Here is a 17,025-nt window from a genome sequence, read left to right on the forward strand (position 1 = left end):
ATCGTATGTCCGGAGTTTTTGTGTTTTTTAAATTATTTGATTACTACAAGAAATTGCCCGTTAGATCACTCCTTTGTCATAATTCCTCGCTAGACAGCCATCCATAGATTCCCTACCCTGCCATCTATCCTCATCACCATGAAACCACAATTGCATTCGACCTACCTTAGCCAACTGCCCACACCATCCACTCAAACATACTCATCAACCTCGAGACTACCAAAGCGCCACGTTCAACCTACCACCACTATTAACCACCAGATCAAAACGTGAGTCATGACTAGATCTAAGGGGGAGAAGTGAGGTTGACGAAGGAGGTGGTGGTTGACCGATGTAGACGACTTATGGGTGAACTTGGCGTATGTGGGTGGTGTTGGCTATGGGCGGTTGGCTATCGGTTGTTACCTAAGGTGGTTAGTTGGTTTCAGAACTAAAGGAAGGAGAATATATCTTTTTTTCTCTCTTTGGGCTAACTTATGAGCCATTTTATTGTATTTTCTAGGAATAAAACAAAATGAAATACAATGGAACATAAAACATAAATTAAGGATGTCTGTCACCGGGACTCTAGTCTTCAACCCAATCTTTGAATTGTCCATGATTTGAACTAGCACTTGTAAGCAGTTAGAGAAGATACTAATATGGTAGATATTTCTTTCTAACGCCCATTTAAGGGCTTCTAAGATAGTTGCAATTTCCGCTTGATCCGCTGAGAGAGAAGAGTCCACCTTTGGTACATAAATAGGAGTCATTATTCCCATATTTGACGTATTATCCAAGTCCGGTACTTTTACCATCCTTCCAAGCACGTCCACATGGATGATAGTTTGGGTACGATTATAGTTGACACCAATAAGCTTACACTTGTATCTTTTTCTAAGATTTAAAAGGTCGTAATCTAGATCATCGTGTGAGACTATGCTAGTAAAAGACTTTGATAGATTGTTGTTGGTCGTGATGACTTTAGATAGAGAGTCTTCATAAATGCCGATGGCACCTTTCAACGAAAATGAATGCTCCCCGAAAGCAACTTTATTCCTAGCACGCAAAATAGTCCACAACGTACAAAAGAACAAAATGATTACCTCATTAGGATCACTCATTTTTAGCATGAAAGAAAGCCAATTGATAATCCAGTCTTGTAGGCTTAGATCATGTCTTTTCTTAGAATTAATACCCAAGTGACTACCCCTACATATTCTTGTAGCAAAGGTACAATCTCTGAATAAGTGCTTCAACGTTTCTACCTCCATAAGATCACAAAGAAAACATGCACAAACATGCACCATCCAAGCTCCTTTTTTGAAATTCTTTTCCAACAGCTATGGAATTAGTAAGAATTTTCCAAAGGAGGGTAATCCAAACCTTTGGACCAGGCAAGTGCCACAAATGTTTTTTCATGAAACTTCTGCAAGAGGGGGAGATCCCTGAGAGATCTTTGGCCAAGGCCATACGATTCCAGTACGACAACCAAGCTTCATAGTAGCCTCGTTTAACCGAGTAGTTGTTTGGGCTAAAATCCGCATCTTAGCCTACTAAGAGTCAAGCCCATCTGGTTCAGCTTGGGGAGTTGGGCCATGGAGGTATGTTGGTCAGGGGAAGCCCAAAGGCAAGAGGAATTCATCATCTAGAAGAATTGGGCCAAGCAAGTGAGCAATAGAAGAAAGGCCCGAGTCTCACGTTTGGAAAGCTCTCAGGGAGATCAAGGAAAATAGAGAGAGATCAAGGAGAATAGAGGGAGACGGCCGGTTATGGAAAGAGTTGTGGTAGGAGTGATATTCCTTACCATAAACGAGGTAGGGCATATCTAGGGTTCTTACCCTATAAATAGCAAGAGAAGCAATCAAGGAAGGATATTGAAGATCTCACGAACAATACATTGTGCTAGCTAGATTTACATTCCGTCTCCATTGTACTCATTCTCCTATTAACAAGCTAGTGCAATACTTGGAAGGTACCGTCCCTTCCCGCGGTCGTTTTCCACATTGGGTTTTCCGCGTCACCAAATCTTACGTGTCAATCCTTATTTACGCCTTTAATCCTTTTATTTAGCACTAAACGCAATCATACAGTCAACACGCAACGAGTAAGACCGCATTGACCTCAGACAACCTAATCCGGTAAAAATTACCAAAACAGTTTGGCGCCCACCGTGGGGCATTGTGGTCGTCAATCATTGATTACTCAGACATATAATGGACAAACAAACATCAGGAGCCGTGTCAGGGCGGTCAGCCGTCGATACCACCCAATCCAATTCAGAATCCAGCATCAGCGGCACAAACTCAGGCCCCCGGACACACCCCAAGAACCACCTCCACGACAAAAGTCACTCTACCTCCCAAAACCCCTGCTGTGGCGGCCCAAACTAGATCGGACAGGAGTACAGTAAGTTCAGGTCTCACTCCACCACCTAGCCCGACGCAAACCCTGCTTAGTGGCATGGAGAACCTCCAGAAAGTAATGGAAGATATGCGAGAAAAACAGAGGAAGGCAGAAGCTGAAGCAAAGAAAAGGGACAGGGAACTCTGGGCACAAATAGACTTTCTGAAGCAGCAGACCAGCACTCCAGTCAGCACGGGGAATGACGGTCGGGCTCCAGTAGTAGATCTCACACAGAGGGCATTAGGCAGCAGGAGCCAGCTTCGTCAGATACCAGCCGAGCTGGTAACGAGACTAGATCTGACGGTAGTGTCAACAGGAGAAAGAATAACCCCACAAGGGTTAGGGTATCTCACACCAGACAGCTGGCAGCCAGCCAGCCACATGGAAGTACAACCAGGTAACTCCTTAGTTGATAATTTCGTGGTAACTGACCAGATACTTGGTGCGGGATTCGCAGGTAACCCGCAGGTAAGCTGGCATCAAGGAACACTCGTGACCTTAACACCATTAGCTACCACGCCACACCGGGGCCTTCAAGAGATCAGGACAGCAAGCAATACTCCAAGCCAGCAGGTAGCAGACAGACGAGACCAAGACTCTGGAAGCCTGAACAACCAGCAATACTTTGAGCTGAGGGAGATGCTGAGTAGGGTCCCAGAATTGCCACCTCCACTCGAAAAGGCGGCACCCGACAGTTATGTTGACTCCCCATTCGTGGATGCCATATCCGTTATTGCCATGCCAAAAGGATTCACAAATCCAAACATGCCTCTCTTTGATGGCACTACAGATCCCTTTGACCATATGAGCCAGTACAAGCAGAAGATGATGAAAGTGACGACAGTAGGACAAGTGAAAAAATCTTGTATGTGCAAGGGGTTTGGATCCACATTGACGGGGTCAGCACTCCGGTGGTTCGTAGGCTTGCCTAACAGGTCGATATCCACGTTTGCCGACCTGGTAAATGAATTCACTCAGCAATTTGCAAGCAGCTGGAAGCCGCAGAAGCATGCAGGAGACTTGTACAGAATCGTCCAGGGAGCTGGCGAAACCATTGGAGAATACAACACCAGATTCAACAATGAAAAGGTGGCAGTGCGAGAGTGTGACGTATCGACAGCAGTAGAAGCCTTCAGAAGAGGCCTACATCATGAATCTGACCTATACAAGCAGCTAACTATACGTCCTTGTCATAGTTTCGAGGCAGTACAAGAGAAAGAAACAGTTGCAATCAGGTTGGAAGAGGACACCCTAGACAGAGCCAGCATACCAAGTACGCCAAGCGTATCAAGCACATCAGCCATGGAAAAATCAAGCAGGAAGCAGTCAACTAGCAAGACGGATAAAAGGTACAGGCCATATGGGAGAGGAGTCAACATGGTCGACAACAGAGAGGAAAATCAGCAACTCCCCACACTGGCAGAATACGGATTCACAACTGGCGTCAGAGGAATCCTAAAAGCACTCAGAGAGATGGGAGACAGGGTAAGATGGCCCAGGCCACCAGTAGAAGAACATGCATGGCGAAAAGACGACAAGAAGAAGTGCGAGTTTCATCGTGACATCGGGCATAACACAAAGACTGCTACACACTGCGCAGGGAGATCGGGCGCCTGTACGAACAGGGAGATCTGAGCCACCTATTATCACGTTGGGGCAAGCAGCAGGATAAGGTAGGCTCCACAAAACCTGCAACTCCACCCAAATGCACCAAAATAATAAACGTGATAATAGGCGGCTCAGACATAAGCGGATTAACATATTCAGCAGCCAAAAGGCGTGCTACTGAGACCAAAGGAGATAGGCCAGAGATTTCTTGCAGAATTTCTCATACTGATCTGCCTGCGGTTGCTTTTGACGAAGGAGATGTATGTGACGAGAAGGAGCACCACGACGCCCTCATCATAACCCTGTCAATGGCCAACTGCACAGTCAGAAAGGTCCTGGTAGATACCGGTAACTCGGTCAACCTGATCATGTTGAAGACCATAGAAAACATGGGATTCAGCGAGAAGGACTTGCAGAAGAAGACTATTCCGCCGGTAGGGTTGAGTTAGGAGACAGCCAGCTCGTTGGGTGAGATAGTAATCCCAACCTACGTGAGGGGAATCAACAAGCAGGTTAGGTACTTAGTCATAGATGGACCCTCTACCTACAACGTCATTCTAGGAAGACCGTGGTTGCACCTAATGAAGGCATTTCCCTCAACGTATCATCAATGCATAAAATTCCCCACACCATGGGGAGTAGAAACAATACGAGGAGACCAGGAGGAAGCTGGAGGTTGCTACAAGAAAGCTTTAAAGTGTACAACCAGCCCCCCAGCATAGCAATCACAGAAGCAGCCTGTCCATAGGACGAATACATCGAACCTCCAGCCGAAGACTTAGACCAAATCAACCTGGACAAGCTGCACTCTGAAAGGACCGTGCTAATAGGAGCCGGGTGCACAGGAGACCTCAGGCAACACCTAATCGAATTTTTGAAGCATAATATGGACTGCTTTGCATGGTCACATGGCGACATGATAGGGATAGACCCGTCCATCATAACACATAAACTCAGTGTGGACCCAAAGTGCAAACCCATCCAGCAGAGACGAAGGAAGTTCGCAGCGGAGAGAAATAAGGTAATCAACCAGGAGGTAGACAGCCTGCTGGAAGCAAACAAAATAAGATAGGTGAAGTACCCAGAGTGGCTTTCAAACGTAGTAGTGGTACCTAAGAAGAATGGAAAATGGAGAGTGTGCGTGGACTTCACGGACCTCAACAAGGCATGTCCCAAGGATCCCTTCCCGCTACCACACATTGACGTAATGGTGGACGCGACAGCTGGACATGAAATGTTGACATTCCTAGACGCCTGGAGTGGTTACAATCAAATCAAGATGGATCCAGCAGATCAAGAAAAGACAGCGTTCATGTCTGAAAGAGGAATATATTGTTACAATGTAATGCCATTCGACCTGAAGAACGCAGGATCCACATACCAGAGACTAGTCAACCGTATGTTCAAAGAGCAAATAGGAAGAACCATGGAGGTGTATATTGACGATATGGTGGTAAAATCAGAGAAAGCTATAGACGATATGCGACATCTAGCAGAAACGTTCAGCACCCTTAGAGAATACAAGATGAAGTTGAACCCGTCTAAATGCACCTTTGGAGTGTCCTCCGGCAAGTTCTTAGGTTACATTGTAACCCAGAGGGGGATAGAAGCCAGCATCGAGCAGATCAAGGCTGTATTACAGCTGAAGTCACCTGAAAAACCAAAGGACGTGCAGAGACTAGCTGGCAAGGTAGCGGCTTTGAGCAGATTTATCTCGAGGTCCTCGGACAAGTGCAGATTATTCTACGATATACTAAGGAAGAGCCAGAAGTTCGAGTGGACTGCAGACCACGAGCAGGCGTTCAGGGAGCTAAAGCATTACCTCAGCAACCCGCCATTGTTATCAAAGCCGGAGCCAGGAGAACCATTGTTCCTCTACTTACCTGTCACAGAGGTAGCAGTAAGCGCAGTTCTAGTCAGAGAGCAGGATAAGGAGCATAAGCCAGTCTATTACGTAAGCAAGTCTCTGCTGCCAGCAGAGACCAGGTACACATCTCTTGAAAAATTAGTACTGGCATTGGTAGTTGCATTTTATAAACTGCGTCCCTACTTCGAGTCCCATATCATACATGTCGTAACTAACTACCCATTAAAATCCATAATGAGGAAACCTGAGCTATCAGGCAGAATGTCAAAGTGGTCCGTACACCTTAGTGGATATGACATCAGCTACGACCCTAGGACAACAATCAAATCACAGGCACTGGCAGACATTGTGTCAGACTTCAGCCCGGCTATCCAGAATCTGGCAGACGAGGAGATTCTGACCCTTAAAGGGAGTAGGGAGTCAGAAATCTGGCAGATGCACATCGATGGAGCCTCCAACCAAAGGGGGGCAGGCGTAGGACTAATCCTGTGGTCACCGCAGGGAAAATCTGATAACAGAAGCAGTACGATGTGAATTTAAAGCGACTAATAATGAAACAAAATATGAAGCCTTAATACTAGGAATGCAGCTGGCCCTGGAGCTGGGAGTCAGGAACCTGCAAATATACAGTGACTCTTTGCTGATAGTTAACCATGTGAACGATGAATTCATAGCCAGGGATTCAAAGATGATCGCCTACTTGAAAGTGGCAAAGGAGCTGAAGCAGAAATTCAAAGATTGCAAACTCAAGCAGATCCCCAGGGACCAGAACGTGGAGGCAGATGCCCTAGCAACCCTGGGGGTAACATTCAAACCAACCGAGCTGTCAAATATCCCCATCGCGCACATGCTGGAGCCTTCAATCCAAAAATTAGAGGAAGCAGATAGAGGAGAACTGGAAGACCAGCAAGATGGGGCAGTAGTTCTGTCAACTACAGTTGGCCAGGCACCTGAGCAGCCCGACAATGGATCTGGTAGCCAAACGGCTGCCCAGACAGACGATCAACCAGCTGATCTAGCAGATGATTAGGATTGGCGGACGCCATACCTAGATTGGCTACAACACGACAAGCTGCCAGATGACGGGAAGGAGATAAGAGGTTTTAAAATAAAAGCCTCAATGTTCATACTAATTGATGACATACTTTTCAAGCAGTCAACAGCATGACCTTATCTATGATGTCTGGATAAACAAGAAGCACAGACAGTTTTGCACGCTCTCCACAGTGGCGAATGTGGAAACCATGGAGGGGGCAGGAGTCTGTCAAACAAAGCTCTCAGACAAAGTTACTTTTGGACAACAATGAGGGCAGACTCAGCAGAATATGCCCACAAGTGTGACGCCTGCCAGCGCTCAGCGCCAATGATCCAGCAGTCGGCAGAGCCCCTGCATCCCATTATTTCTCCCTGGCCATTCATGACATGAGGGATGGATATAGTGGGCCCTCTGTCTAGAGCCATAGGAAACAGAATATGGATGCTAGCAATGATAGATTACTTCTCCAAGTGGATAGAAGCAGAAGCATTCACAGAAGTAAAGGACAAGCAGGTCATTTCTTTCATTAAACGTAATATAATATGCAGGTTTGGTATCCCATCAAAAATCATATGTGACAACGGATCACAATTCATCTCAAACGATGCCGAGGGATACTGTGCCAGATGGAATATCACTCTGAAAAAATCAGCACCCAGGACTCCAAAGTCCAACGGGGAAGCTGAGTCCAGTAACAAAATCATCATGGACAACTTGAGGAGGAGGCTACATGAGTTAGGAGGAAAGTGGGCAGATGAATTGCCACTAGTGCTATGGTTAGACAGAACGACCCCAAAGACGGCAACAAGCCAAACACCCTTCAGCCCGGTGTTTGGCGCAGAAGCAGTCATTCCATCAGAAGTTCTGTTTCCAACTCACAGGTATGGATGTATGACAAGGGAACTGAACAATGCAGAGATGACCAGAAGCCTAGACACAATAGACGAGCTGCGAACAAGCGCAAAAATATGTCTGGCTGCCTACAAGCAGTCAGTCGCCAGAAGTTACAACAAGAATGTGAAAGTCAGGCTCCTGGAGGTAGGAGACCTAGTCCTCCGTGAAGTGTTTCAAAACACAAAGAATCGTAAGGCAGGCAAATTCGCCTATAAATGGGAAGGACCGTACCAGGTAGAAGGAGTTGTTGGCCATGGTGCGTACAGATTAATGACTATGGACGGTCATATCATACACAAACCATGGAACGTACTTCACCTGAAGAGGTATCACTTTTAATAATAAGTAGAAATTAGTGTACAGAGTAGTGTGTGAAGAAAAGCAAAAAAAAAAAAAAAAAAAAATCGGTAGTAGGCATACTACCAATTTTGTATCAGTTTCTTTTTTCTTTTTATTTCTTTCAAAATCCAAAAACTATTGGAGTTGTGTGGTCTGTAAGCTTCCTGGGACCACAATTGCTCTGGTACCCCATGAGACAGCATCAAGTACTTCACATCGCTCTGATAAATTTCTATTTTCAGGCTTCTCTAAATGCGTCTCTCTGAATTCTAATATCTATGGTACATTGAAAGGGTAACTGGCAGGACTGTCAACTGCAAATGTGGGGTGGCAAGGCACACGACACTCCAACATGCCTAACCTACATTTCTCCATTAGGAGCACCCTCACCAGGCGGCTAGTGGAACATACGAAAGGGAGCCTGACTAACAGCTGAAAGCTTATCCAGCTACCCCTGATACCACCCCATAGAAGTAGCTCGCAATAAACGTAATTAATCAGGGCCCCAACATGTATGCACATATATATGGAGCGCAGGGATCTCTGAGCTACCAGAATCCTGCAACGTTCCATCGGTCCTAGAATGACGATAAACTCGCCTAAGGTACGCCCCTGTTGGCTTTAAACATGATGAATACACCTTGCGTCATGAACAAGGTTAAGTAATCAAATTGCGGCATAAGCCTAAATCAGTCAGCAGACTGACACGGCAGCTAGCTGAGTCTAAATAAGCCCCTTCAGGCTGACACGACTGGTCTAAATCAGCCTTGAAGGTTGACACGGCCACCGCACCTATAATGCGGCTTAAGCCTAAATCGGTCAGCAGACTGACACGGCAGCTAGCTGAGTCTAAATCAGCCTCTTTAGGCTGACACGACTAGCCTAAATCAGCCAGCAGACTAACACGGCAAACCTTCTAAGCAAGATGTGTAAAATAAAATGCACAAGATATAATAAAACTTGTCAAACTTGGGCAAGGGGCATTTCAAAATATTGGCCTAAAATTATGGCCCCAAGTTCAACACTCCCACCACGGCAGGTAAACCAAAATCAAGAAAATGTTTTAAAATTTTACAAGTCTGCACCGCACAGGGTCAGACCGCCATCCAACAAGTTCACAAATAAAGAAAGGAAAAACTTTTAATTTTCGGTCACATTGATGACCATCACTTCGGGTACCTCCTCTGCCTCTCCCTGCTGACCACTTGTTTCAGGTACAGGACCAGCTTGCATGCCCTCAGCGACAGCGGCCTCTTGAGCTCCATCAGCTGCAACGGTCTCCTGAAACAACCCAGCATCCCCAACAGCAGCCTGTTCCGCCAGTGTAGGAGAGTTCACTTCGCCAACTTCAGGCATCAGGATGCTCAGGTCAGGCTGAACCGGGTACAAGATCTCCAGCTAACTCTCTTCTTCCTCGATAGATTGCAGAGATGGAGGCTTGTCAAGGGCAGTATGCATCCCGCTGATCTTTCTCCGCCAGGTAGCATAGGCAACAATGTTGGTGGCCAGGGTGATCAGCTCACTGATCCTCTCCTCAGAACGCTTCAGGGAGTCAGAGAATGTAGTGCAGACTTCTTGGGTGCGTGCCAGCGGGTCAACCCCCTCTTTCAGTTTCTTCTTAGTGTGACGAAGCTCTGCCTTCAGTTTAGCCATCCGTCCCCTCAGGTCAGTACGCTGCCATTCCAGATCAGCGACGGTCCCAGTTAGCTCTCTGTTCTTAGCGCTGGTAGCACGACTGGTGGTCTGCACTATATTGATCATCTTCGTGTTGTAAAGAGCAGACTGGAAGGCCTGGGGGCAGGAAAAGTTGGGGTTAGCAAAGATTGAAGTAAGCAAAACTGGGACAGGTAAAGAAAGAGAGATATTTTCCATAAAAGCATTGTGCACGTCGTTCTCAGCCATCTCTTCTGAGGCAAACTCTGAGAAAATCTCCACCAAGGAAGGGAAGAGCAGCTGGTCGATCTCAGGCCTGTATGGAACCTTGTCAATATTCCCAAAGCCCTCTGGAAAGTGGGTGATGATGCCACCACTGGCAGAAGCACGAGGGCTGGCAGGTGGGGTAGGAGGATGTCGGGACACCAGGCTAACCTCTAAAGGTTCATGACGATTAGAGCCGGAGTGAGTAGGAGGTGATTGGAAGGAGGCAGCGGTGGCACTCTTCTTGGAAGCAGAAGCTGCATCAGGACTGGTAGCAGCTCTCTTCCTTTTAGCACTCTGGAAGATAATCTCTAGAGGGTCGACTTTTGAGCCTGCAAAACAGCCAGATTCCAGGCACCAGAAACCCCAGATGAACAGTAGAATTACAAGTGGATAGGCAGCAAGAGTGGCGGCACATGATGGCTTACCTGAAGACATGCTTTGAGCTGATTGTTGTGGGTTGGAGGAAGAAGCAGGTGAAAAACCAGGTAGCAGGTCAGGGAACTTTCTCTCAGGCAGGGGGATACAGAACAGCTTGTTACGAGCAGCTATTGGGACGCCCAGGGACCTGCACGAAAGCAACAAAGTAAGCCAGTAAGCATTGAGATGAACTAGTAAGGTGTCAGGAGAGCCACTTACTCGAAGAGATAACCCATTTCTCGAAGATATAGTCAGCAGGCGGCTGGATAGAAGCCTTCCTCACATAGAAGAAGTCCTCGAACCACTTCTCGTCCCTGGATTTCGACACGTGCTTGAAGAAAGTCTCCCAGAGCCCCGAAAGGAGAACTGGCTTCTTCCCAGAGACCTAATGTCATACATATGGGCCAGATCGCCCAAGGAGATGGAATTACTAGTATTCTGGCAGGCAACTAAGGAATAGAGGAGAACCCTCCAGATGGCAGCAGAAATTTGTGCCATGGCAAAGTTGTTGGTGTAGATAAAATCTTGAACAAGCTTTGGAAAGGGAAAGCGGAGGCCGTATTTAAATGGATAAAGGTAGAGACAGACCCATCCCGGTCAAATGGCGTCTGCCTTCTGACCCGGTTCTGGGATGACAATGTCAACCCCATCGCCCAGACCGAGTAAACCCTTGATCAAGGGGATGTCGGCGGTAGTCAAAGCGGAGTTGTAGTCGTGGGGGTGGGTGAAAAGATTCCGGGAAGAGAAGATAGGGTCCGGGTTTTGGTCGATTGGGGTAGAAGTCGAAGCGGTGTATCGGGTTTTACCTATGGTCAGAGGAGAGAGAGGGGAAAAATTAAAGAAAGGAGGAGAGGGAGGAGTACCTGAGAAAGAATAACGGCGGGGAGTGGCGCTGAAATCCGGCGAGAGAAGATAAAGGGGAGGAGGAGAGTTTTTGGAAAAGAAGGGTTTTGAGATTAATGAAGTAAGGTGGAGGTTGGGGATTATAAAGGAAGAGAGAGAGGAAAGCGCGAGAAATAAAAGAGTGCAATGATGAGTGTTGGGGAAGTAGAGTAAAAGACGGCGCAGGATTTTCAAAAACCAAATATACTTAATTCCTTATTCGACGCCTCGAGACGTATCTCACAAGGAATTAGGGGTAAACTGTTTGGGCTAAAATCCGTATTTTAGCTTATAAGAGTCAATCCCATCTGGTTCAGCTTGGGGAGTTGAGCCATGGAGGTATGTTGGTCAGGGGAAGCCCAAAGGCAAGAGGAATTCATCTAGAAGAATTGGGCTAAGAAAGCGAGCAATAGAAGAAAGGCCCGAGTCTCACGTTTGGAATGCTCTCAGGGAGAATTCAGGAAGATCAGGGAGAATAGAGGGAGACGGCCGGTTATGGAAAGAGTTGTGGTAGGAGTGATATTCTTTACCATAAACGAGGTAGGGCATATCTAGGGTTCTTATCCTATAAATAGCAAGAGAAGCAATCAAGGAAGGATATTGAAGATCTCATGAACAATACATTGTGCTAGCTAGATTTACATTCCGTCTCCATTGTACTCATTCTCATATTAACAAGCTAGTGCAATACTTGGAAGGTACCGTCCCTTCCCGCGGTCGTTTCCCACATTGGGTTTTCCGCATCATCAAATCTTACGTGTCAATCCTTATTTACGCCTTTAATCCTTTTATTTAGCACTAAACGCAATCATGCAGTCAACACGTAACGAGTAAGACCGCATTGACCTCAAACAACCTAATCCGGTAAAAATTACCAAAACAGTAGTCTCCCCTAGGATCTTTAGTCCAATAAGCCCAATCCTTATCAATACTAGGGCTAATAAGAATGACCAAAATAGTTGTAATATCATTCTCCGCAAAAAACTATAAATCATGTTAGTATTCCAAGATCCATCGCTATTGATAAGATTTTTAACTTTAAAATTCAGTAGCAACGAATTAGTATCTAAAAGATTATCGCTGCTAGGATAAGGTTTCACTCCATTCATCCAATTAGAATTCTAAACTGAAAGCTCAGACCACCTCCCAGGTTGCCAGGCCCAGTCTCCAGCAAAAAGAGCGATGCCCCAAGAACTCCTTTTCCAATCCACGTCAAATTCTGTCGTTTATGGGAAAACGCAGCCCTAGAGTTTCCCAAGTGAGTTTTTATTTTGTACCGATAGTACGAGCTAACAGAGAATTTTCTTTTCAAAGAATATTCCACCCAACTTTTGCGAGGAGGGCTTGATTAAAGCAAGAAACATTAAGAATACCAATACCTCCAAGACCTTTAGGTTGGCTCAAGAAAAGTTTGCTACACCAATGGATACCCCCAGATTTCCTACTACCCTTCCACCAGAATTGTGACAATAAAGAATCAATCTTCCTTGTCACACTTACCAGAATTTTAAAAACCGATAGAAAGTAGGTTGAAAGTGATGAAAGGATAGAAGAAATAAGCGTGAGTCGTCCAGCTTGAGAAAGTAGAATACTATTCCAAGAAGAAACTCTCTTCTGAATATTTTCGATGAGACAATTGAAAATATCCTTTTTTTATTTTCCACAGTCTTGAATAACAATATCCGTCGTAGTACCTAGATAAGTACCCATAGTTACCTTTGGGGACACATTAAAGAGCTTGAAACACTTTCTGGCAAAATGTAAACTGGACCCTGGGCTTACAATAATAGCCGATTTTTTTTGTTGTTGATCACCTAATCTGAAGCTTTACAATATCACTTAATTATACTTTTAAGATTTGAACAAACTTGCGGACTACCTTCCATAAAAAATATAGAATCATCAATAAACAAGAGATGGGAGACCGCTTCCGCTCGTCGACTAATTTTAATACCATTGATGTTATCGAGTTTTGTCTCATATATAATGTTATAGACAAAACTTTCGAACACAACACAAAAATATATAGGGATAATGGATCTCATTGACGTAATCTTCATTGCGGCTTGATCTTTTTTGTAGGAACACCATTAAGGAGTAACTCATAAGAAACAGAAGAAATACATTTCATAATAAGAACAATAAGCCGCACCGGAAACCCCATTTTTGAAAGAGTAGCTCTAATGAAATTCCAATTTAGCCTATCATAAGCCTTGCTCATATCGGCTTTGAAAGCTATTTTGTTCTTGTTTCCGAATTTTCAAGAGCTAATGTTGTGGAAGATTTCATTAGTAATAAGGATATTATCAACAATACTCCTTCCACGTACGAACGCATTTTGGAAATCGCCAACAAGTTTGTTCATAATCTTACAAGCCTATTAGTAATACATTTAGTAATGATCTTCATCACAATGTTGCAAAGACTGATAGGTCTAAAATTTTCCATAGTTTCTGGACAATTACCTTTTGGGATAAGTGTCACAAAGGTCCTATTCATTTCTTGGAGGATGTGATCCTTATTAAGTACACTTAGAGCTGCCGAAATAACATCATGTTTAATAAAATGCCAGCAACGCTGATAGAAGATAGCAGGAATACCGCCTGGTCCCGGAGATTTCAAGGGTCCGAGCTAAAAGACTGCTTTTCGAACTTCTTTAGACGTGAAAGGTTTATCTAAATAATCAAGATCATCTTCGTTAAGACGACATTCCATAATATCAAATAAGCTGGACTCCCGCTCTAAGAACTCTTCATAATCTTCAGCCTCGTGGGTTGCTTTGTAAAGTGTCTCATAATAATTATAAAAAGGTTTCCAATTTCGCTTGTATCAAAAGTCCAGTCATTTTCAAGGTTTTTAATACCATAAATGAAATTTCTGCCAGATCTTCTTTTAACCCAATTGAAGAAGTATTTAGAGCAAGTATCCCCATCAATAGTCCTAATTTTGGCACGCTGTCTCATATAGATAGCATAATTCTTTGCGAACTCTAAAATTTTTGACTGATTGTCTGCAAAGTCCTTCATACGCCCATGTTGAATAAAATTTTGCAAATCTTGTTCAAGGATATCATCGAAGTCCGACCATTTAGACGACCATTCACGTCTTTTATGGATCGACCAATCCTTCATGATTTTACGAACATGAGACAATTTACGTATTAGCCGATAAGAAGCTGACCCATTAATAGACTCCTTCCAGCAACCTTAGACTAGATTAATACAATCTTTGTACTGGAGGTTCCAAGCTCCCAGTTTATAAGGCTTACCACGATTAGAGGTAGTCATATCGCTAAAAAAAATAATAGGGGCGTGATCAGAAATTTTGACCGGATAGTGTTGAACACCAACGTCAGGAAATAATGAATTCCAGTCCCATGATCCATAAGCTCTATCTAATCTTTCAAAGACCAAACTGCCAACATCTTCCCTTTTATTGCACCATTTAAATTTGGGCCCCTTATACGGAATATCCATGAGATTAAGTGAATTTTTCCACAATCATCACAATACCAAAACCAACATCATATCATCACCAACATCAACACCAAGACCATCATCAACACCAACACCAACACCACAGATGATCACAATATAAATCGTACAACAATTACCACATAAATCTCAATTTAATTAAACAGTAAATCGAGTAGGGAAACCCTACCTTAGCACAACTACAGGAGACACAAGCAATGCAATCTAGAACGTCTCCTCTACGAAGTCCTCACCTAACTGTTGGAGTATGTGTCCTCAACAATAGTGCGATCACATTATTAAAACTCATGATAAGAACACATAAAGGGATGATTCATTTTTATACGTCAACTGATCAACATTAATCGGTAATGATTGGCTAACTAGAGTTTGACATTACTGTCGTTTGACGGTGGTGATCAGTTGATCCCTTAAGGTCACACCTAAAGGACTAATCCCTTAATAGATAAATTAATTAATTGTATATTAATACAGATTAATTAATTCCTTAAAATTGAACAATTTACATATGTGAGTAAGAATATGAATCTTATTGTAATTTGATTAAATGAGATTCGTTTTAGTAATTAAAATGTTATGTTACTAAAACTTTGTTTGTGAAATAATTAAATTAAGAATGATTGGTTAATAATAATTACAATGTGTTGTAAATTATATTAACATAACCCATTTTATACACTTGTGATTATGAATTACTAGTCAATTGTTATACATAATTGAATTAATATATGTAATGATATTTAATTGTTAAACATGCATTAATATTATTAACAACATGTTACATGTTACATGTCACACATTATGTGACAAAATGACAATTGACAAAAATAAAATGGACTTCATATTACCTAAGGGGCGTCGGGTTTTAGAGGGTATTAGGGTGAAATGGTAAATTATTTTTAATTGTGGAAAACACAATGATTACCATTATAACTAGACCTGGCAAACAGATCGGGTCGTGTCGGTTCGTGTTCGTGGCACATGTAAATGGGTCACAAACCCTCCAACCCAAACACGACCCAATTAAATTTCGTGTCGTGTTCGTATCAACCCACTTACATATGTGGGTCATGAAGCCTCAACCCTAACCCGTTAATTTCGTGTTGGGTTCGTGTCGTGTTTCGTGTCGTGTCATTGTTTGCCAGCTCTAATTATAACCTAATCTACACCCTAGCTCATTTTCAGAAGAACAACTCTAAAAAGAAAAGTGGCATGCATTGGCTCCATTGGCCACTCCCCTCCACCGGTTTTTCCACCCCCACAATAAGAATAAGAATTGTTCTTATTCTTAGATAATTCATTCTTACATTTTTAGAAAATCTCTCTTACTTTCTCTCATCTCTCTAAAATAAGTTTTAGAATATAATTGTTCAAAAATATAATTTATTTAGATTACTAAATTAGTAATAAGAAATAATATTAAGATTAAATTTTAAAGGTGCTAATAATATATCTAGTTAATATATTATTAGATTTAAGGGGTAATTTTGGTGCCCTCAAGAGGAGAATCTCTACTATTGGGATTTTGGAGGATCATTCATAAACTTGTAGCTCAAGAACAAGTGTGGGAAGGAGTCCTCACTTGTGCCCTAAACCGATTTATACAAATGTAAGGAACATTATTCTTACTTTTCTATTTATATTATGTTATGCATGCACTAGATCAACATCTAATTTTATGAGAAATTTAGATCAATAATTAAAATTTTTAATTAGAGGGTTATTGAATCCTTTCAAGTGGTATCAGAGAGCTTAGGTTGTTACATGCATAATCGGTTTATTATTTTTCCGAGTTAAATGTATAACATATAAAACTAGAGATTTTGTACTTTATATTATAAAGTCACGAAAATTTTTGAATGTTATATATTCTGGTCCTTTAATATATTTAGGTCATTTTGATGATTTATGATATTTTTTAGCTCATTTTAATGATTTTTAGTAATTTTATTACATTTTTATGAATAAAATGGTATTTAAAATGCTAAAAATAGTTAGACTTTGTTTATGATCTTAAAATTTTTATATCACCCAACATGCATATTTTAATTATTGTATGTAAAATTTCGATTAATTTTGATCTATTTTGCATGATGTATGATTTTTATGTGATAAAAATGGAATAAATGGAGGTAAAATGGTTAAACGTAGTTAAACTTCGAAACAGGCTATGAAATTTTAAT

The sequence above is a fragment of the Silene latifolia genome, chromosome 5, assembly GCF_048544455.1.
Source record: "Silene latifolia isolate original U9 population chromosome 5, ASM4854445v1, whole genome shotgun sequence".
Classification (NCBI taxonomy): Eukaryota; Viridiplantae; Streptophyta; class Magnoliopsida; order Caryophyllales; family Caryophyllaceae; genus Silene; species Silene latifolia.